Genomic DNA, 24,754 nt, shown 5'->3' on the forward strand with positions numbered 1-24,754 from the left:
CTTACTAGTTACTTTGGAATTATGTTCCGACAACCATTTTAACACTGCAAACAAATCCAACTATTATTTAAACCTCCCTGTAAGAAGAAGACAGTGAATGCTTTTGGGTATTTTTTTCAAATGAGCTGAGAGCGAGAGTCTGTTATAGTGTGCGATTCCTTCAGTGAACCTTGGCTCTGTATGTCTTGCCTGCAGCGGAAGTTTATCTCCTCGCCAATGTTCCGATAATGAACCTTGTGTGTGTTGTGTCTCACTGATCCACGAGTGCGCCACTCAGCACTGTCTGATACAAGTCAGCTGAATCATGTGCCATGAACTCGCCTGCTCACTGTTGCTGAGATTTGATTCACTCGGGACAGTTGAATGAATCGATACTCTGCTTTGAATCATACACTCGGTAGCCAACACTATGCATACTGCTGGAAATTGATTACGGCTATTTTCTTCAACAAACTATAAAATGCAAATCACTCAGCATAAAATTATGATTTTATTTCTATATTTTAATGAAAATGTCCCCATCTGTGTCAAATGCACTCAAAATTCCAAAACTGAAACATTTATCCACGCGCTCAGTTAGTTTTAGTTTTAGATGCAGCGAGACAGGCTGTCCGCATGACACAATGCAGCTCTGCTCTGCAGCGTACACTGGTTCTGTAACATGATGTCGTGCTTGCAGTCTCACACAATTGGCATCCGCAAAACGTCAAGAAGTTTGAGGTCCGCTTCAGGGATCCTTTATCTCAGGACACACACACAACCCTCTCTCATTCTTTTTTCGGCTGGGTGACGCCCCATCTATACTTCGCAGCCTGCCGACCTTAATAAAGCAAATAGGCTGGCACCAAGTTGGAGGTCGGCCTTCCCACTATGTACACTTGTACAGTTCGTGATGTCAACCTAGTCATCCCGGAAGAGGACATTCTCCATGACCTTCGCCCATCTGGTGTCCATTGTGCCGCCAGGCTCCTCGAAGGCTCAGAACCTTCAGAAAACATACTGCTATATTTGCCCTCTTCAGCTGACCGCGACCACATCGTTCATCATGGAGCACTGATCCGCCATCGTCTTCATCGAGTGGTAGCTACGCCCCAAAATATCATGGCCCAGCTCATCGACACCAATCAAGAAACGCCTCCACCAGTTACTTCGCCTGAAGCAACAACGCCTCCTCCATACCAACCACCTCCTCCACCTTCGACTTCTCCCTACTCCTCCCCTATCATAACCACCGCTACTACTACTACCACCACCAACACTTCTGCACACGCCTCCCCTAACATTCCTATAACAACTTCAGTAACGCCCCATCCTTTCCCCTTAATGACGTTTCCTCCCCCTCTTTCTCCTTCCCCTGTTCAACAACCCGCACAGCTTCAGCCATCTGCCGAGGTAACTACCATAACTCCAGCACATCGCCCATCGTTGCCACCACCACCACCACCAGAACAACGGACAACTTATAGCTGCGTTGTACGAGGGGTAAATCCCGGTCTCCCCTCTGACCTCATCGTACACGACCTTCGCCAATCAGGACTTCCGATACAACATGCCTCCCGAATCTTCAACGCCGATGGACCTACATACCTGCTGCACCTCCATCTCCCGACGCCTGAGTACGCACAACGTCTCATCAACCTAGGATTGCATCTCTACGGCTGCCATCATCGCGTTGAACCTTCCCGGTCTCCTCCCCAACCCTTGAACTAATCTCCCTCCCCTTGTCGGCGTCCCCGGCCTGCCCCTCCTCCCCAACCACATACTTCCAATTTACATTTTAACCCACCCCCACCTAGTTCTTTTTCACCACATCCACTTTCCTCCGACAATCTTCACCTTCTACTTACATCACTTGTTCACTTCTCCTACTTTTATCACCTCCTTGCTCTTCACCTTTTCCCTTGCACACCTATCTAAAGCTCTTTTCTCTGCATATCTGTATGTATTATTTGTCATGTAATTATGCCCTAATCAAACAATAAAGCATATATATATCTTTACATTCCCCTTAGGGCCGGTTCTACCATCTGCTGGTAAAGTGGCTGGCAGCTGCCCGGGAGGTAAACTACCTGGAGGTGTAAATCGGCTGGTACTTTGGCTTGCGTCCAACCACCTCCGTGCAAGCGCTAGGTAGCTACCCGGAGCTAGACACCGATATACGAAGTTGGCTAGACTGATTTTCAGCGACTTCTCGCTTTCGAGTGTGGTGCTATCTATCGTCAGATGCATGAAACTCATTTCGACTGTCTTATTTCCCTGTGCTTGCGTTTGCTGATTATCACCAAAAAGCCTAATAAGGGGAGTCTTAAGAGTTATGGACAACGATTTATGTCAAGCTTTCGTGATTTTAATCTATGATCTTCAAGATCAATACCTAATTGGGATTAAAATCCTCGAGATTACATATTCTTACGCCCGTTATAACCTGTCATGTAAGGCAGCGTTTTTGAAAAGTATTTTCGTAGTAGATTGATCAAGTCGCTCGCTCCGTAATAGAAGGTACGCAGGTTTTCATCGTATTTCTAATTTACATTTTAAAATGTATTTTCGTTCCCTGCCATTGTTCTTAACTCTCTTTTACGCGCTTCCATATAGGGGAGAGAGAGAGAGAGACACACACACACACACACACACACACACACACACACACACACACACACACACACACACACACACACACACACACACACACACACACACACACACACACACACACACACACACACACACACACACACACACACACACACACACACACACACACACACACACACACACACACACACACACACACACACACCCCCCCCCCTTCTTTACGGACTGATTGCCTTTGAGCATTCTATCTGCAGGCTTCTGTGAATTGATTAAGTATCTCCACGATGGTCTATTTGCAACTAGTTCTGTGACCTCGTTTAATTCCACATGCTTCCATTTATTGATAAAGCATTTCATTCTAATGTTTAACTTTATGAAGATAAAGTTGGAAGGTAGGTACTGTAAATGTAAAGAACTAATCGGGATAAATATCCATTCATAGGAAGAGGAATTCGGGAATGGAATAGTTTCCAATTTCTTCGAAATAATTTACAAGAAGACTATGTAAACAACTAATAGGGAATCTGCTACCTGGACGACAGTCCTATGTGCTATTAATCATAACACCACTTTCTATAAATACCGTAGCATACATATAAGGCAATTTCCTAGTAGACATAATATTGTGATTAAATATTTCAATGAAACATATTATTAACAAAAGAACGTATGAAAAGAGGCATACAGATTAACACGACCCTCATAATGGAAATAAAAGATTCGTCATAAAATATTTCAATGAAACATATTATTAACAAAAGAACGTATGAAAAGAGGCATACAGAATAACACGACCCTCATAATGGAAATAAAAAAGATTCGTCATAATGAAGATTCGAACCTGCATACCTCGTATTACAAAGTAAGCGTGTTAGCCATTACGCTACGAGGACACTTCAACAGTTAGGATACATACATTAAGTTATACCTCGTGTCTGAAAATTGAAAAAGTAGAAAATCAAAGCCCATTTGAAATTATTTCCAAACAGATTTTGATTTTATATCCTTTTAAAGTTTCTTTACGAAAGCTTGACTTATAAAATGTGTTCCCTACTAAGCTACCGATGCGAGAGGCTGGTGTGACCGTTGCAACACAAGCGAAGCATTAATGTTCAAGATCCTGCAATACAATATCGGCCACTGTTACAGTATCATGCTTTTTCAGTATATTAAGCTAATTTAAGTTGTATGTCACCAGAAATACAGCTAATAATGTTCAACTCTCAAAACTTGCCCGGCAGAAAAAGTCTTATCGGGCCCTCGAAGTGGCCGATAATTTACGCGCTGGGTAACCACGATTTATGCTGCCGATAGCGCTACCTGGGGGTGGTCGAACGGAAACATCCTTTTACGCGGAGGGCAAACTACGCGCTACTTTACCAGTAGGTGGTAGAACCGGCCCCTAGCCAAGTGACCCCTTACTCCCTATCTCCTCTACTTTTCACACCGCCAATTCCCATCTCCTTCTTCTAAACAATTCTCCACAACCCCGTCACCTCTCCTGGCCAGAGAGAGGGAGTTACCCTCTAGGTGGCCCGCCCCACCCCTTCAGGGTGGGGAATGGAAACTTGGGAGAGGAAAAAAAAAAAAAAAAAAAAAAAAAAAGATCCTTTATGATGCTGCATGGAATGCCAGAAGCTAAGCTCACCCCACATATGGCATCAGTTCTATAATATCTGCAAGCTCTATTACTACTATTCTCATCAATCACAAAATGCTAACAAACTAATGAGTTAAAGAAAATGGTGTGCTAGTCTAAAAATATTTGCCACTGTAAAGAATCAAGTAGCAATAATAGTGACTAAATTTCATACACAAAAAAATCCATCACAAATGTTTCAAAAAGTTTTTTATTGCAATTGTCATAACAATATTCACATCACTCCATCTTCCCTCTCACTGTCTATTCACCCCATTCTCCATCTGTGCACTGATGGCCGATGGATTTACATGGCTGCCAATAAAGTACAGTCTCACAAAGTCGAACTAAGTAGACAGAGGGTGTAGTTTTATAGACTTGGGAAAGGGTTACTACATAAAACATAACAAGGCTCAATCTCTGATCTCTTCTTTCTCCAGCCAATTATTGTTGTCCATCCAACTTCTAATCTACATTTCCCCCTTTATCCAGACTCTTTAACATGTCCAGTATCCTTCCCATACTCACGTTGTTTTGATTCCTCTTCCTCTCACTCAACACATACACTGGTCAAAAAATGCAGCATTGAACTTGAAAACTTTCACGTCATCGATTCATTAGAAAGTACAATCCATGGAAAGTTTAACTGAAATAAATTCATGCAGGTATTGGATGCCATTCAATCTTTACAATTCATTTTTCAATGGAAAGTCTACCTACAGCAAAAATAGATAGGAATGAAGGGAGTGATGGGTAATTGATTTGAAGTTATCCCACCTTCATAAGGTTCCACCAGAGGATAGGTAATATAGGAATCTCCCCATACAAGTCACTTGTCACCAGGAATGTTATGTTCCAACAAAAGGAAAAAAAATATATCACTACCCCTAGTCATATCGCTCGATCAGTCTAAGTACTGTATACAAATAAAATAATAAGACTAATTCACGATTACCACACGAGTTGGCTGTGCGGTTAGGGGCACACAGCTGTGAGCTAGCATTCAGGAGATAGTGGGATCAAATCCCACTTTTGAACCCTGGAGATGGTTTTGTGTCATTTGCCATTTTCACACCAGGCAAATGCTTGGGCTGTACCTTAAGGCCAAGGCCACTTCCTTCCTACTCCTGTGACAGTGTGACGTAAAGCAACTTGTAAAATAAATATATATATTTATCCGCTATGGAAATAAAAAAACTTCTGCAGATGTAGAGTTTTATGGAATGCCAAGATAACAAGAGTCGAGTTTCCAGGATTACTGGCTAACAAATACAGTGTGAATTAACATTGCTGTTAGTCATGACATCTCTATGGGGGGGCTGTACCCCTCTCCCTCCAATACATGGTTAGTTAATGACTAGTTAGTTTTTGATTTACCAGAAAGCACTGTTAGTGACAGGGTTAGGTTAGAGTTCAGTTAGGTTGTGGAGCAACCTTAATACTTATTACTGCCAGTGTCAAAATTACTGATAGGCACAGTTAGGTTGTTTTTGATAAAATAACTGATAGTGATTGGTTAGGTCCTGTTCCCCCTGAAAATACTGTATGAGATGAAAATCATGAAATGCACCAATCACGCCCTCCATCACAGTATCGATCAATCTATAATATAGTCTCATCCTCTTTTGCAATGACAAATTTCTTGCTTCTAAACTTACTAGAAGGGGTGGTTGTGAGTAATATTTACATGTTTGCTAGTTACTGATTTCATCTCTTCTTGTCTCCTGATTGGCTACATTCTGTCACATTAACGGTTCATTCTGACAATATTGGTTCTTCCAGAAGTCATTACGGTATGGGTCTGAATGGAGTAGCAAGGAAACTTTTGGTATGACTTTTGGTTTTCTAGTGGATTTTGTAAAACCTTCTGGTGTTGAACTGCTTCTGCTTCATTTAAATTAATTATTTCCCTTTGTATAGATTTTGATCATTGTTTTTTCCTGTGGTATGAGAGTATAAACTGATGGAAGACTGACAGCCAGCTCCAAGGGAAGTGATATATTCACCACACTGTTTGTGTGACCTAATGATCCTGAAATCCATACCCAGAACATTGAAGGGAAACTGATGAAACCAATGTTAAGGTAGAGTGGAATACTGATTACCATTATATGTAAGTTTTTGAGTTTGTGTAAATTCAGAGGCAGGGCAATGCTGGATTCGAAACATCTGGGCAAATTATGTCAATTTTTCTTTGTGACATCCCACAGGCATATCCAGGATATACAGAGGTGGGGATACAATCTGAGGACTATCTTCCAAACGTCAATGAGGCATTCAGTGTTGCTGTGGCTAGCGAAGGAGCAGGTGGCAGCAGCAGAGAGCAAGAAGAGGACAGCATGTGAAGTCAATGTTACTATAATACCAATTACCATTGTATCAGAAGGAATAGCATTATAATTTCTTTTTTGTGAAAGCTGGCAGCTCATGGGGAAGAGAACAATGATGGCGGTGAAATTACACTCATGGAAAGGATTATAAGCAACACTGTCATAAAGTCGCAGGAATATAATATGAAATTAGATCTGAAGTGGTGGAATATAATGGGAAGGTCAGGATCCTATCGGATTAACATTACACTGACTCAAATAGGCCTTATGGTGACGATGGAATAGAACAAAGCTAGGATTGGGAAGGAAGTGGCCAGGCCTTAATTAAGGTGCCTGGTATGAAAATGGGAAACCAAGAAAACCCTCTTCAGGACTGCCAACAGTGTGGTGCAAGCCCTCTATTCTCCAAATGCAACTTTACAGCCACGTGACCCAAACTGCATGGCCAACTCACTGAGTAAGGTAGGGATGAAATGGCTTCACAGAGTAATAAGACTAGAATGGAATGTAAGATACCTTCTCACTGGACAAAAGCAGTAATCTATATATATAAAATAACTTGTCCTGACTGACTGACTGACTGACTGACTGACTGACTGACTGACTAATTCATCATCGCCGAGCCAAAACTACTGGACATAAAGAAATGAAATTTTGGGGATATATTCATATTAAGATGTAGGTGCTCGCTAAGAGAGGATTTTTGGATATTCCTTCGCTAAGGGGGTGAAAAGGGGGGTGAAATTTTAAAATGAGTGTATCTATATCTCAAAACTTTAAAAGTTTACAGATGTAAAAATTGGTATTTAGAATCTTCTTTAAAAATAAGGAAACACGTATTTTTTTGTTTTCAGAAAATCCCAATAGGAGGGGTGAAAAAGGGTGAAAATGGGGGAAAATGGGTTGAATGCCTTTAATCAGGATACCGGTACTTATATCTCAGAAACTGAAGATATTACAGATCTGAAAATTGGTACTTTTGATCTCTTTTAAAAATAAAGAAACATGTATTTTTTTGTTTTTGGAAAATCCAATTAATGGGAGGGTGAAAAGGGGGTGAATTTTTAAAATGAGTGAATCTATATCTCCAAACTTTTAAAGTTTGCAGATGTAAAAATTGGTATTTAGAATCTTCATTAAAAATAAAGAAACACGTATTTTTTTTTTCGGAAAATCGCAATAGGAATCGTGAAAAGGGGTGAAAAAGGGGTTGAATGCCTTTAATGAGGCTACTTATATCTCAGAACCTGAAGATATTACAAACCTGAAAATTGGTGTTTGGGATCTCTTTTAAAAATAAAGAAACACATGTTTTTTTGTTTTTGGAAAATCCAATTAATGGGGGGATGAAAAGGGGGTGATTTTTTAAAATGAGTGTATCTATATCTCAAAACTTTTAAAGTGTATGGATGTAAAAATTGGTATTTAGAAGCTCCTTTAAAAATAAAGAAACACTTATTCTTTTTTTTTTCTCGGGAAAATCCCAATAGGAAGGGTGTAAAAGGGTGAATAATCGGTTGAATGCCTTTAATGAGGCTACTTATATTTCAGAACCTGAAGATATTACAGACCTGAAAATTGGTATTTTGAATCTACTTTAAAAGTAAAGAAACACGTATTTTTTTGTTTTTGGAAAATCCAAATATTGGGGGGTGAAAGGGAGGGTGAATTTCTTAAAATGAGTGTGTCTACATCTTAAAACTTTAAAATTTACATATGTAAAAATTGGTGGTTAGAATCTCCTCTAAAAATAAAGGAACACGTATTTTTTTGTTTCCTGTAAATCCTAATAGGAGGGGTGTAAAAGGGTGAAAATGGGTTGAATGCCTTTAATGAGGATACTTACATCTCAGAAGCGAAAGATATTACAGAACTGAAAATTTGTATATGGGACCTCCTTTAAAAATAAAGAAACACGTATTTTTTAGTTTTTGGAAAATCCAATTAATGGCGGTTAAACAGGAGTGACAAATTGGGGTGAATTTTTTTGAAAGACTATATCTACAGAATATCTTGGAAACGTAAAATGTTACAGATAAAAAGTGGGTGTTTGGAATCTCCTGTAAATGTAAGGAAACATAGGTGATTTGTTTTTGGAAACTCCACTTAAGGGGAACTCAAAAGGGGTGAAATTTTAAAATGAGAATTTTTACAGTATATCTAAAAAAAACTTAACATGTTACGGAAGTGAAAAATGGTATTTTTTATCTCTATTAAACATAACGAATCGTGTATTTTTAGTTTTCGGAAATACCACTTGGGTGGTGGGGGGGTGGGTAAAAGTGACTGAAAATGGTGTTGAATTCTTTTAATTAGGCTACTGATATCTCAAAAATGATGTTACAGACGTGAAATTTGATATTTGCAATCTGCTTTAAAAGTAAAGAAAGACGTATTCTCGGAAAATCCAATGAAAATGGGGGGTGAAAGGATTGAAAATTTAATTGACTTAATTGTATGAGAATGCATAGGCTACATCTAATAAAAACTAAAGTTGTTACAGACGGGAAAATTCGTATTTCGATCTCTTTTAAAAACAAAGAAAAACGCGTTTTGGTGGGGAAACCATCTTGGAGGGTGGGAGTGTAAAGGAGTTGAATTCCTTTCATGAGGACACATAAATCAAAAACTGAAGAAGTTAGAGTCGTGATAATTGGTATTTAGAAGATCTTTTACTATTAAAGAAACAAGTATTTTTTGCGGGAAAATTCACTTAGAGGGGGGAGTAGTGTGAAATGAAGTGAAAAAGTAAATTATTTTTATGGGGATACTTATATCTCAAAACTGAAGGCAATAGACGTGAACATTGGTGTTTGGAATCTCCTTTAAACATACAGAAATAAGCCTTCTTTTAATTTTTTTGGGGGGGGGGAGGGCGGTAAATAAACTTAACGGCGGTGGGGTGTAGAAGGAGGCGAGACCTACTTATTTTACTGTTCTTAATGTACTTATAAGTATACTCCGTTGCTCAGGCGGCAGCGCACCGGCCTCTCACAGCTGCGTTCCGTGGTTCCAATCCCGGTCACTCCATGTGATATTCGTGCTGGAAAAAACAGAGGCGGGACAGGTTTTTCTCTGGATACTCCGGTTTTCCCTGTCATCAGCCATTCCAGCAACACATAATAATAATAATAATAATAATAATGTTCCGGACCGTTGCCAAATGTGCGGACCGCACTGGAAACGGCTCCTGGACGGGTAATGACTAAGAATGCAGTCCGGCCGCGGGTTCAGTGCCGCCAAAGCACCCAATATGACACCACGCCGGATCTCCTGAAGGATTTTATACATATTAAAATGATTATAGGAAAATATGGCAAAGATTTACGGACCCAACTGACCGGGAGGAATACCTGAGCCGAGCCCGGGAAGTACGAAATCGATTCCTGGAAAGGAAGATTAAAAAATGGGAGGAAACGTGCCGTAATCTAATAGAAATCGAGTCAGATCGGGAATTTTGGTGGATTCTCGCAGAAAACGAGTCAGATCGCGAATTTTGGCGGATTATATATCTAAAACAATAAGCATTCAATTATAAATTTCAGTATAATACCGTAGCGAAGCACGGTATCTTGCTAGTTACACCTATATACAAGCAATGGAATAGGAAGGATTCCAACAACTATCGAAGTATTCCATTGATCACTTTACTAGTAACTTACAGAACCGACTGTCAATACAAAATCCAGGCACTCCTGTCTCTCTTAAAACCTTCAGCAGTTGAAGGGACATTAAACACTCAACATTATTATTACAACCAGGAATCTCTACAGAAAGTATTTGTAACATCCTGTGCTTGATTAATTTTTGCACCACTCTTCAAAATACTTCACTAAAGACTATAGCAAAAAAAAAAAAAAAAAAAGTAATAAATGTTCATTAAATAACTGCAACACTCAAGAGAGTGGAATACTTCATAGATATCATGAGCACTATACACCTGACAGGTGCTACGATCGTTAGGGCATCAAGTCTATACAGTCTGACACCGTGGTTAGCCGCTTTGAGTCCCGCTGGTGGAAGAAAATTTTACAATCAGAATGTTGGCCGGCAAGGCAGGAGAAGTGGTGGTATACAATTTCTAATTATCAGAATGCATACCTAAAGCCTGGATTGAATTTCCAACATTTCTGCAGTGTTCAAATGGAGAGAGGGCATATGATATTGTTGATAGTGATTCGCCCATCGGATGGAAACGTTAAGCCTTGAGCAGACCCATTGGTATTATTCGACAGGAGTAGGCTGTGCGCTGTAAAACTGGGTTTCACCCTCTCCCTCTTTCATTATCATCATCCCATATCCAGACAGAAAGATCTGCACCAGGCAAGAAGAACGTTATCATTGGACAATCCCAGCACTAAGAGCTAAAGATAAATAAATTAGCACTATACAGTAAACTCATAATGACACAGACGTAGACATTCACACCATCCACAAGGCTCTAATGCCTATTTTAAGGCGCAATGCACACAGAGAAGACATGGCTCGGACATCAGGCGATTACATGGCTCTTTTTCAAGTCCCTTCCATGTAAACAAATGCGTCAATGTACACAGCTGTGGCGGGTCACATGCATGCCATCACGAAGCCAGGGCCACGTCTCCTTCTACTAGCCTTGAATGGCCCTCGAAAGTGATATGTGGCGTATGACTTCAGTGAAAAGTAGAGTGCAAGCTATAAAAGACTACAAAAATGAGCCATGATTTGGAATTTGATATTCAATTTTATGAAGAGATTGAAAAGTACCCAACATTATGACTTCAGTTGCTCAGATTATTGCAACAAAAGTGTACAGGACAGAACATTGCAAACTATCGCAAGGTAAACGAAGCAGGTAAGTTTATTAAAACAATTTATTATCAGCTTAATAATACTGGCACACAGCATAAATAGGGAACCTTTTTTTTTTTTAGTAGGAACAGAAGACCCGTATGTTCATTCCATGCAATATCTATCTTAAAATGGAATGGGAGCACGTTCTTTGAAGTATATGCAAAGATAGTTCTTGATGTATTTTGGTGTTAGTTTACTTGGTTGTGGTACGTTCATGGGATTAACTATTAATATTGTCATTATGTGATCTGGAAAATGTCCCATCACACTTCCATGACATTGTGCAATATGCACATTGCTTGAATTATACCATCAACTTTTGAAGGGTCATAACATATGGACATAGTCAGGGCCCTGAAATTTGATGGCAGTACACCGAGAGCACGTTCTACGCATTTTCGTTCTCTAGACAGTATGGTATTGAATGTTCTCTGTTCATCTTTTGATTGGTTCCGAGGATAAGGCTTCATCAGATTTCTTTTAAGTGAAGACGCTTCATCTGCTATGAAATAATAAGGAAGATTGTGTGTTTCTCCAGGGTGGAGCTGATTCAGCAAAATGGAGACGTTCTTCTTGTATTGCTTGTCCATATCCACCCTAATGAAAAGCATGTCCATTAATCTTTTGTCTGTTTTCACCAATATCCAGTCAAAAATAGACCACCCCATCTGCTACAGCTAGCAACGCTACAGAAAAGAATCCTTTATAGTTTACAAGAACAGAACATGAATTTAGTGGAAAGATGTTTTCCATCTATTCCCCACGCAATTAGGAAAATTCCACAGGGTGTAGAAACATTGCGTTATCCTGACCCGTGTCTCCGCACTAGGTGCAAGTATGAACTCTGGCTGTAGTTTTCCCGCATAATCTGAGGGGTTTCATGCACAATGTTTCGCATCATCAAATATCCTTCCAGGAAACAGAATGATAGTGTCTATAAATAAATAAGAAATGCTTAGGTTACTATGTTATAATTTATTATTTTGTGAAATTCTAAATGAGCTGATTTTTCATTTTAATCTGTCTGTTAGGTCATCAGACCAGAGTCTGGTTGGATCCTCAAATAGCCCCACCAAAGGTTATGCGGTTATAAGGAAACTGCAAAACCAACAGCAGCACCAAAATGAGGCGTACTAGGCAAGACGAGGAGTGCGGTAGTTTGCCATTGCTTTCCTCACTGGGTCAGAAAGTGCTATTACAGCACGACTGACCCTATGAGCAACACCTTTCATAACACTCAGATGCACTAGTCGTGCTCTGAATGTCATTACTCAGCACCACCCATACCCCAGCAGCTTCCATATTGTCACAGCCATGGATGAGACTGGGACTTTGGTGAAAGCTATACTTTACTCTGGTTGTCTTAACATATTACATCGTTCTGTTTCTTCAGTAAACGATTACAAGGAGCAGTGGAAAAATATTAGGGGACGTCACACAAAGTATTTAAAAAAAGGCTTGGCCATCAGTTTAAAAGTTAAACCAATCGAGGAATATTACCTAGCATCACATCTGCAATTTTGTAATAGGTTTTTGAAGTCCCACCCTAGCAGAGGCAACATGCTGAAACCAAATGAGGGAGAGGATATTCATGCGGTCTATAATGAAGATGGTGATGGCAACAAAGAACGTGATCAGTGGTTTGAAGATGATCTACCCAAATCTCCTCTTCCAGTAACATCTTCTGCTAGCCTTGCTCGCAGGAAGCGTTCTCCATCAGCAGCCAGTGATGGTTACAAAAAAGCCGGGCTGAGTGGCTCAGACAGTTGAGGCGCTGGCCTTCTGACCCCGACTTGGCAGCTCACGCTGGGCATTCCGTCCTGCGGGCGCCCAGTACCGTAAGCATGCGGGCAGGCAGGTGATGAGCGTATGCTATTCAGCCAGTAACATGGATACGTCACAGGCCATGAAGGTTGGGCGAAGTTCTCACAGTCACTCTCGATCTCTGCAGCAATACTAGAGTTTGAAGTGGAGGCCGAAAATAACGCAAGAAAGAGGGCAGTTATCCGTGTCATTTTCAATTTACGTTCTAAGAAATAAGTTATTTATGTTCACTGCAGTTGATGTATCTTGACCGAATGCAATGAACAGTTAGGCCTACAACCTCAAATATTTTTATGATGTATGTAATGAATTACAATTTTCACTATTACATTTTAAGAGGTGCTTTAGAAACATTTCTAATATAATACGGGGTTAAGGTGGATAAGCTATGGCTTGTGGTTGTTTGCATTTAAATTATCTGATAAACTCAACAACAATCAAATCATGTTTACCGGGAATAAAATCAGCTAGGTTATTTATTTGAAGGCATACTGTATATCTAATTGGTAGATGCATTTAAACGGTTGTACTTTAAACTTGGATAGTATATATCTAATGTCCTCACTCATGATGAAACTCCCTCACCATTTAGAGGCTAGCTATCATCATCAGATGCCTGATAAGTTTTAAATACTATTTTCAGAAATTCAGTAAACAGGGAATGTCACACAACACTTCAACGCTGTGCAAAATCAAGCAGTAAATTTGTTGAGTTATGTAATTATATTACGTTTTGCTTAATGAATAACAAGAATTTTACTTTTTTAAATGGTAGTACTGTCATTTTCATCCAAGGAATTGTAAATAGTAGCTTGTACGTTTCAACCCGTACCTTTATAGATCGTAACACAAAAAACATTACGTGTCACTTTTCTTTGAAAGATTAAATATAAGGAAATAAAACTGACTGTTTACATCAAACGCAGTATAAATCAAATCGGAATATCTTGAAAAAGTCAGTTTTCCTTATTTTAAATACTGTACCCCAATTAACATTTCGCTGAGTAGTGGAGGAGAGCTTCGTAATCACAACCGAAGTCACAGTTGCCTTCCCTGCAAAGTGTATTGGCTCTCTCGCTTCACTGTGATGTATGCTGCTTACGTAAGTTGCCCATATTTACGTCAGACCAGCCTGGCCGCACTGGGCTAGCCTAAATGGGTGTCCAGCTGAGCACCTCTGAGGTAGAGTGATGTAAGATCTGAATCAACCAGCAGACCGTCACACGTCGCAACGTCAACATCGTCTGCAAACAGCAGAGCCAGAGAACACGGCGTTCATTTTTATGACAGAAAATACTAAAGGAAATGATAATCAACTGAAGTAAATATCTACATTCAGACAATGAATGAAACTAAAGAAAGTTAAAAGGAATTTCGAGTATTTCTTGTCTACTAAAAGGAAAAATAAAATGTCTATACATTAAGTGTTCTGTTTAACTTACCTTAAGATTATCAAAATTCTCTCTTCTGGACTAACAGGTTATCTCCAATTTGTAGTCATTTTCTGTCTTTTAGTTTGTGTAATACATTATACAAACATTGCTGAGGCATCCTCTAACAATTCTGGAAATACTCCGGATACATGTTCAGTTCTTTCATCATGTCAAATAATCCATACTTCCCTTTTCAAACCACAAAGGGTGCACCAAACACCTTCTTTGTCTTTGAACATTAGCAAGCTGTACGAGAGCCAAGATATCTTCATCGTTTGAAGAAGACATTATAAAAAATAAGTTTGTGTCACTCAGGTTTTCGACTCTTCTGTATGCTTCGCTCACATCACGTCACGTAATATCTCCACCCGTCATCTGAGCCAACATCATCTCTGTGTGCATTATGCCTAAGGTTACAGAGTAGCTATCAGGGAATAAGAGCAATCATTCGCTTTTGAACAGTTGCCAACACATGGATTCGTTGAGTTCCCAGTAAATCTACAGTGTTGTGTGCTTAGTCTTTCTTAAATATCAACCAATACAGAACAAGAACAATCCAATCAAGGTCAACAGTTTTACAGCAAATGGTATGTTCAGTTTGCAATCTAAAATCCAACTTTTGAGGCTTCTTAGAAAATAGATTCAGCAGATCTGGGATTTTAAAATTACACCTCTGTAAGTGTTTATTTAGTTACTTGTTTATTGTCAGTTTCTGTTTATTTTATTTCTATAAAAGTTCGATAGGGGTGGAAGGGGTCTAACCCCAGTAATCCCCTCCCCGGCTGCGCCCCTGTGTACAACCATGACGGGCCCTGGCCCTCCAAGTAACCATGGCACAGCCCAAAGGCTTGTAGATTATGAGGGGACCCATGGTCAGTACGATGAAGCCTCTTGGCAGTTTCTTGCCTTTCTAGACCGGGCTGTATCTCACTGTCAAATAGCTCTTCAATTATTTTTCTCACATAGGCTGAGTAGATCACAATCCAGCCCTGTGATCCAAGTACTGGAATCAAACTTGCAGCCTCCAGTAAAAGGTAGGCTCACTACCCCAAGAGAGTAGGGCCAGCCCACCCACATTGAGCAAAACAAAATTATATGTAGATTGTTATAAGGTACAGTGAATAACACCTGATTCTGTGTTAAACAAAATAAGCCGGGCTGAGTGGCTCAGATGGTTGAGGCGCTGGCCTTCTGACCCCAACTTAGCAGGTTTGATCCTGGCTCAGTCCGGTGGTATTTGAAGGTGCTCAAATAAGTCAACCTCGTGTCGGTAATTTAATGGCATGTAAAAGAACCCCTGCGGGACTAAATTATGGCACCTCGGCGTCTCCAAAAACAGTAAAAGTAGTAGTTAGTGGGACGTAAAGCAAATAACACTATTATACACTGACTGACAGAGCAAATGCAACACCAAGAAGGAGTGGTCAGAACTTTATGCCAATTGCAGGGTAGACTGACGTCACTGAGGTATGCTCATGATGTGAAATGCGCCGCTGTGCTGCGCACGTAGCGAACGATAAATGGGACACGGCGTTGGCGAATGGCCCACTTCGTACCGTGATTTCTCAGCCGACAGTCATTGTAGAACGTGTTGTCGTGTGCCACAGGACACGTGTATAGCTAAGAATGCCAGGCCGCCGTCAACGGAGGCATTTCCAGCAGACAGACGACTTTACGAGGGGTATGGTGATCGGGCTGAGAAGGGCAGGTTGGTCGCTTCGTCAAATCGCAGCTGATACCCATAGGGATGTGTCCACGGTGCAGCACCTGTGGCGAAGATGGTTGGCGCAGGGACATGTGGCACGTGCGAGGGGTCCAGGTGCAGCCCGAGTGACGTCAGCACGCGAGGATCGGCGCATCCGCCGCCAAGCGGTGGCAGCCCCGCACGCCACGTCAACCGCCATTCTTCAGCATGTGCAAGACACCCTGGCTGTTCCAATATCAACCAGAACAATTTCCCGTCGATTGGTTGAAGGAGGCCTGCACTCCCGGCGTCCGCTCAGAAGACTACCATTGACTCCACAGCATAGACGTGCACACCTGGCATGGTGCCGGGCTAGAGCGACTTGGATGAGGGAATGGCGGAACGTCGTGTTCTCCGATGAGTCACGCTTCTGTTCTGTCAGTGATAGTCACCGCAGACGAGTGTGGCGTCGGCGTGGAGAAAGGTCAAATCCGGCAGTAACTGTGGAACGCCCTACCGCTAGACAACGCGGCATCATGGTTTGGGGCGCTATTGCGTATGATTCCACGTCACCTCTAGTGCGTATTCAAGGCACGTTAAATGCCCACCGCTACGTGCAGCATGTGCTGCGGCCGGTGGCACTCCCGTACCTTTAGGGGCTGCCCAATGCTCTGTTTCAGCAGGATAATGCCCGCCCACACACTGCTCGCATCTCCCAACAGGCTCTACGAGGTGTACAGATGCTTCCGTGGCCAGCGTAATCTCCGGATCTCTCACCAATCGAACACGTGTGGGATCTCATTGGACGCCGTTTGCAAACTCTGCCCCAGCCTCGTACGGACGACCAACTGTGGCAAATGGTTGACAGAGAATGGAGAACCATCCCTCAGGACACCATCCGCACTCTTATTGACTCTGTACCTCGACGTGTTTCTGCGTGCATCGCCGCTCGCGGTGGTCCTACATCCTACTGAGTCGATGCCGTGCGCATTGTGCAACCTGCATATCGGTTTGAAATAAACATCAATTATTCGTCCGTGCCGTCTCTGTTTTTTCCCCAACTTTCATCCCTTTCGAACCACTCCTCCTTGGTGTTGCATTGTCACTGTCAGTCAGTGTATTATTTAAACAAAATAAATTGTTATATGTGAACCAGATTTTTAATACACATTTTTTTTTTCTTTATCTAGTTTTGGAATGCATTGATCCAACAGATGTTCTACTTTTGCTTAACAGATTGTATTACACCCTTATTACTACCAGCAATAACATGTCTTCCATAATCCTATTAGTATCACAAGAAATGGTGAATTTACTCCATATTTAAATTAGTTAAAATAGGTCAGTTAATTGCAGAGCTTATGATCCTTCTTCCTTACAGCAGTGGCTCTCAAACATGTAAAATTTGTGAATGATCATTGACTTGACTGTGCTGTATATACGTCTTATCTTGTGATTCTGACAGATATGTGATGTTTTTCAAACATTTTTCTTTTTCTCAATATAAAAAAAATTGTAGTCCTGCAGCTATAATTCAATAATTTGATCAAAAGCAATACACCTTGGCTTTTAACACTCCAGAGGGCACGCGGTCTGCTGTATCACTAGTGGGCACGCGGAGGATGGGTGTCCTCCACTTCGTTTTGCCATTTTAACCTATGAAATGTATATTTAGTGATTATCGTTTTTTTGTTTTGGGTTAGGTAGAAATATATTAAACATATTTTTTCATAAAAAAGTGTATTCTACAAAATATTAAGTAGGAAATATATAATTACGGTAAATCAAACAAAAACGTGCATAAGTTTGGTATGTTATGTTATAAATGTTACAGTATCATCTCATCTCATCTCCAACTGATACGATGCTCAATTTGTGGTCTAATCGTGGCATTTCAAAAAAATCACAACAGTTCACAAAGCCGAGTTTTTGATTTGTTTTATAGATTACAAGAGCATTTACTCCTCCTACATTCAGAATATGAAAGAACATTGTTAGTGGCCATTTTCTTGAGTTTCTCGCTGTGTCATCTTTGTTTCATTGTAGGAAGTAAAAATCATGCATGGGTTTTCGCTCATTACCTGTATCTGTATCGATTGCCATGTTTTCATGCATAGTTGGTACTGACAACACAGCCTTGTTCTTCTTCAGTACGTAAGATAGTATTGGAACTTATCGTCCTTGATTCAATACGGAACCTAAGTTAAAGATACCAATGTACAGCTTTTTTGAAAGCCAAACAAACTGCTTTTGAATTCTCTTGACTTATCAGGTAGAAAGTTTGGGGGAACTGCTGCTTTGTTCTTTCTCAGTGTAGCAATCATAGTTACTTTTTCTTCTTCCCGTAGCTTTATTGCCAAGGGCACAGATGCGAACCAATTTCACAGGAGCTGATAGGCTGCACCAATCTCAAAACTAGGTCTGAAGTGTTGTTGCTTCTTCTGAAAGGGCCATTTGGTTGCTTCCCTACATACACTTCAAGGTTTGTAGCATAGAAGGTTGTTATGGAAACCATAGCAAAGATCTTTATCTCATACTTTGCAGGTTTACTAGGCATATACACCCGGAAGGGACAGTTTCCTCTAAATGCAACTAACTGTTCATCAATGGTAAGATAGTCAGTTGGTTTGTATGCATTCTTGCAATTGAGCATGAACATCTCAAAGATTTCTCAAAAAGCAGCTGGTTTGTCAACAGATTTTCTTTGATCTCTGTTGTGTACATTATCAAATCTCAGACAATGTAAAAGAAATAGAAACCTCTTTGCACTCATGGTTACATAACAGCCTCTACTCCTGTGCTGTGTGAAGTATCCCACATTTCAAATACGTTTCTTCTTCCAACCTTCAAAACCCCAGCAAGATATAATATACTAATCAATGCACGAATTTCACATGAATCAGTGGGCCTAGCATCCCTTTCTCTAACAAACTGAGGGCGAATTTTAGTTATGTAAATGTTAGTACAATCAACTATTGTTTTCACCATTTCATCATCAGTAATACACTGTAACGCAGCTTCTGGAGTGATAGCATTTTTCGCAGACCCTTGAGGTCATGGGCGATGAAAAACTGGTATAATGTTATGTCTGGGTGTACGAGAAGTCTGGGCAACTTGAGGTTCTAAGTACCACCTTGATGTGCGATCTTTTCCCAAATAAAATTTTGGGTTGATGAAAGCGACAGGAGGGACCGGGCCAGAAGGAGGAACTGCTTCTTCTACTACTACTATTTCCTCAGAGTCATGAGTCTACTCTCTGTGTGGTATTCCAAGTGGACTTCTTCTCGTTCATCTTCATCCTCTATACCTAGAACACACTCGTTATCCTCAGTCCCATCTAGCCAACGCCGTACCTCGCATAAACTATTTCAATTAAACTGTCACGACGTTCAAAACCATTAAATTAAAAAGATACCACAGCAATATCCTAAAAAACTGTAACACCAGTGGGCGCACGGAGGACAAGTGTCCTGCACTACTGCCCAGTGCAAATAAACACGAGGTCACAGCGACAACTGGCAAGCATAAAAGCTGACAATGCAACGTTCGGGGGGTGGTGGGGAGAAAGGTATATGGCCGCTCAATGTCACAAGTGTTGCCAACCCTTGTAGTCACGCAAAACAAAATCACTGGAGGACACCTGTACTCCGCGTGCCCACTGGAGTGTTAAGTTTGATATTATTATAGTTCAGACAATATTTCCAGAATATATATTGAAAGGAATGGAATGCAATTTACAACACAACCAAACCAAACCCAGTGCAATCCTTCGTGGGCCTACCAAGAAAACTGCTGCCCAGACAGATATGTCACATAGTCAACATGAAAACTTCCTCAGCCATATTGCTCGACGGTCTTGATTGGGCCCACTGCCTCTTATCCTACACATTTCAACACAACTTCTATTACCTTGATATTTATTCAGCATACTCTGTGGAAGGGATGATGAAGAATACCCTAATCTTAGTTCTTTCAAACAGGAAGCCTCGATTTGCATCTAAGGTACTGGTGTGGTCTTCACCAAACGAGGAGCTGATAAAACCAAATGAGCACTATAGAGTAACTGAAGTGACAGATGGTATAGGTTATCATGAAGCTATTTCTGTCATAATTAAAAATTAATGCAATAGAAAGGAAGGTTAAGCATAGGACAGGAGTCTCAATACGTGTGATATGAGGCAAGATTCATTTGATACAATAATGATCATCAAGAAGGGTACAAAACCTTACAACTCCATCCAAATCCCAAAATATGTAAATATGACTCATTTCAGCCAGCCTATAAGTAGGAAAGGCATAACTTAATTGGGTCCGTTTCCTAGAAACAGCAATTTATAGTTTTCTTGTATTAGCTATTTGTCCAATGTCTTGAAAGCTCCCACATTCTTAGATTTGCATTAGAATAAACAATAATGAAGACAGATAAGATTAAGATCTAGAGCAAACAGTAAACAGAATAACGCTTAATTGCTGCATTGTAAAAGTGACTGATTTTTAAGCTTACTTTCAGGCCTATTCATCCACAGAGTAAGAGGAGAAAAACATTTCCTTATTAGCAAACCAATACACTTAAAAACCCTTCACACAAATAAGAGTAAAGGTTACCATAAAAAAATGTAAGTCTATAGCAATTTACAGAGATGCAAACTACAAAACACTATGAAACCTAGACAGCTGGGTAGCAATGAAAGATCTGGCTACAAGGTAAACCTAATCACTGATGCCTTACTTGTCTTTTGTTAGTTATTAAATAATCCAAATTACACCATATAAATGCACATTAATATCGTAAATTAACAAGAAAATAAGTACAGAAGGACAGTAGAATTGCAACTTACAAGAACAATGCCAAAATATATATAATATGAATCACTTCATTCACTGCTTGGGGACTGAGTGTGTTTGTTCTAACACTTTCCTCTTCATATTCAGACAACACACTACATTACCAACCACCACAAAAACATGCAACAGTGATTATAACCTTCCATATAAGGTTGGCATCAGCAAGGGCATCCGGCCGTAAAACAGGGCCAAATCCATATGTGCGACACAGTTCGCACCCACGACCCCACAGGTGTGGGAAAAGTGATAGAAGCAGAAGCATCACTTCATTCACTAATATTGTGAATTCCTTTTATTCTACAATGAAAGTACATTTGGAAACTATGATTCTCTCATAGCATTTGCTATGCCATGATACGGGAGTAGTGAATCCTTAAGACCATTGTACCTTTAACACGTGTTACAAGCTCCCACCATATATGATGGTAAATATCAGATTTGGAACACATTAAATGTTGCTAAGATCTGCAATAATTTTTTAAGGCATTTAATCAGCAGTGGTTTTGTAGCTCAGAGGTCAGAAACTACAAAACTACATGAAAACACCACATGGAAAGTGGTAAATGGAATGTGTATGTGTGTTAATTAGAAACTTACTGGTAGGCCTATGATGTATAGATATGAACATGAGAAATGGATACATCATGATTTGCAAGTGCCTAGTTCCACAAACAGATGTTAATGTTATATAAGAGATTTGTAACCTAGCATTTAACATTCCTGGTGAGTGAATAATAGAGATATTAACCTAAAATCAAAATTGGTAGGCCTACATACAATACAGAAAAAAACAAATCCTGATAAAAACAGAGAACTAGAAAAATATCAGCAGGCTACAGGCTAGGTCTAGAAATCAGATATTGAGGAATAATGTTGACATCAATTACAACTCCCTGTGACTAATTTCTACTATATGTATTTTGAATTGTTAAATTTTTGCACTCACAATCCCACATGATGATAGAAAAGAACCCTTTCTAGGGTCAGGATGAAGAAAACAACTGGAGCAAGGTAACAACCATTACTTTACATCCCCAGTAGCAAGATGGCAGTCCCTGTTATTGATCTGTGAATGCTCAGTGAGGGTAGGGAGAGGTAAAGAGGGGTAGAGGAGCCACTTGCAACCCAACAGATCATTCATAAGGTTTGAGGACACAAAACAGAAGCTTGCAACACACATCACACATTAGTAAGCTGTACTTAAAGTGAATAGCTTCCTTTCTGACTCTTTCTTTCCACAATTTAATAGGAAGATACATACAACATTAATTAAGTATTTTTTAAGAAGGCAAGTAACTAGATGTTACAGAAAAGTTTTGTGTATATATATATCTGACCTTAGTAATAAAAGCAGCAGAGTATTTGTGTGTGTTTTTACATATTTGAGGTAGTAGGCCTAAGTGTAACCAAGTGACTCAAAAGGAAAGAAATCCTACTGTTACCTTTAATTTAACATTGAATGAAAAGCATATTAAACTCACGTGTGATCTCAATAAACATTCTTTCATACAACAACAACAATAATAATAATAATAATAATAATAAAAATAATAATAATAATAATAATAATAATAATAATAATAATAATAATAATAATAATAATAATAATAATAATAATAATAATAATCTCATTAGTGGTTAAGAGGGGGGCCAAGAGTGCAAACTTTGATGCTTCCTAAATAAATAAATTTGGCTGATCTAAGTACAGTAAAACCCTGTTTATCCGAAATAAAGGGGGCACATGGTAAATATTTCCGAAAATTAAATGTCGAAATAAAAATGCATAAACTCTGTTAAGCAAAGGTGCATACTGGACATCAACATTAAAATGTTTACATAATGTCACTCATTGTGTAAAATCAGTGATTTTCTTCTGAATTTTCTTGGTGCAGCGCTGTTGCGCCACAGTTTAATCAACAATACATCAGCTGGTGAAGATCCATTGCTTTGTTCAACAAAGAGCAAAGCAATCTGAAATAATTAAACTTTTTTTGTTACTATCGAACTGTATACAGTAATTTTATCAGTGTATTGTAATTAAAGCGTGTGGTACTGTATTTTAATAAAAATTCGAAATCAATCTTACCTCCAATGCATTAAATCCATCATCTGCTGTAACTCGATTATCAGGACTGCTATAGTCAAGGTCGGAGTCGTATGCATAATTTTCATGACGAATAATACAGTAATAATAATTCCTGCTTGTTCAAGAAAAAATGTATCTTGGAACGAACTAGAGGGTAAGAAATCGTTTTGTTTTATGCCACATGTGCATTCTGGCATAAGTCATAATATAAAAATAGGATTTGCCTAGTAGCTCTCAGCACATTTAGCAAGAGAACTAATATTGACGGCTAAGAACGAAAGGGTGAAAACAAAATATTAAAATACAATTTTGCCAGAGCATTACAGTTAAGCGAAGTTTGGTTAAGCAGGGTTCTACTGTATGAAGTTTATAAAAGGCTACCCTTCAGATACATCAGGCGTCAGGTACATAGAAATTCTTATACCTCTATTCACTTTGTTAATGATACTAATGTAAATAGCTTAGAATTAATGCTACAATGGATTTGAACTCTAAACCATTTCATCAGATATATCTATGGAATAACAAGGCATTCATATGATCCAGGTGGTCCTTTGAATACGTGTGGTTAAAATATGATACTAAAATAAAATAAAGGTAAAATAATTCATGACACTTGCTTTACGTCGTACTGACATAGACAAGTCTTAATAATACTTTATTAACGGAAATATCATTTTACACACAATAGAGAAAAATAAACAAAACAAAACACACTAAAAGGAAAGGTCAGTGGAGTACAATACGAAAAATATGTACAGATATATATACAGGTATACAAGTAAGCACAGGGAAGTAATAGTCAATACTGGAGATTAAGTAAATGATTTCTAAATTTTTACAATGAGCAGTTAAATATATCAATATCCACTTTGTTTCGAAATCTTGACATTCGTTCAATTGGCCCTTTGAATGCATAGTTAGTTCTTTGCCAATTTGTAGACAATGTATTCTTAAACCTCGTGCCTCTGTCTGGTACATGTAGGTTGATTTTTTCAAGGAGTGAAACAATTTAAAAATGAAAAGTGTATCCAGGAATTCACGGCGTTGGGACAGACTACGCAGATTTAGAGAGTGTTGTACGGCTGTATAATCAACATTTTCATATGAGAATCCTTCTCTAAATGAATACAAACAAAGAAATTTATGTTGTACTGAATCTAATCTATGGACAGAGGTCTGATCAGAAGAGTTCCATGCAGGTGTACAGTATTCTAGTATTGGCCCTTTGAATGCATAGTTAGTTCTATGCCAATTTGTAGACAATGTATTCTTAAACCTCGTGCCTCTGTCTGGTACATGTAGGTTGATTTTTTCAAGGCTGCTGACAGTGGGACTTGAACCCACTATTTCCGAATGCAAGTCTTTGTAATGATTTCTTACAAATATTTTCATGTTCATTGAATGATAGGTTATAACTGAATAAAACACCAAGGTCATTAACTTGTGAAACAGGAGTTAGTAAGTTATTACTAAATTTGTACT

At 39.4% G+C, this 24,754-nt stretch overlaps 1 protein-coding gene across 6 annotated transcripts in view; it reads right to left on the bottom strand.

The window, feature by feature from the left end:
* The window catches only part of LOC136862726 (protein ST7 homolog), a 374,644-nt gene that overhangs the window by 341,297 nt on the left and 8,593 nt on the right, over positions 1 to 24,754 (bottom strand). Inside the window, exon 1 of one of the 6 annotated variants that reach the window (XM_067138949.2) lies at positions 22,130 to 22,221. The exons of the other annotated variants lie outside the window; for them this stretch is intronic. The gene's annotated coding sequence lies outside the window, so the exon portion shown is untranslated. Of the gene's footprint in view, positions 1 to 22,129; positions 22,222 to 24,754 lie in introns of those variants that run through there. 6 annotated transcript variants of the gene reach the window in all.

Source organism: Anabrus simplex, chromosome 2, assembly GCF_040414725.1.
Source record: "Anabrus simplex isolate iqAnaSimp1 chromosome 2, ASM4041472v1, whole genome shotgun sequence".
NCBI lineage: Eukaryota > Metazoa > Arthropoda > Insecta > Orthoptera > Tettigoniidae > Anabrus > Anabrus simplex.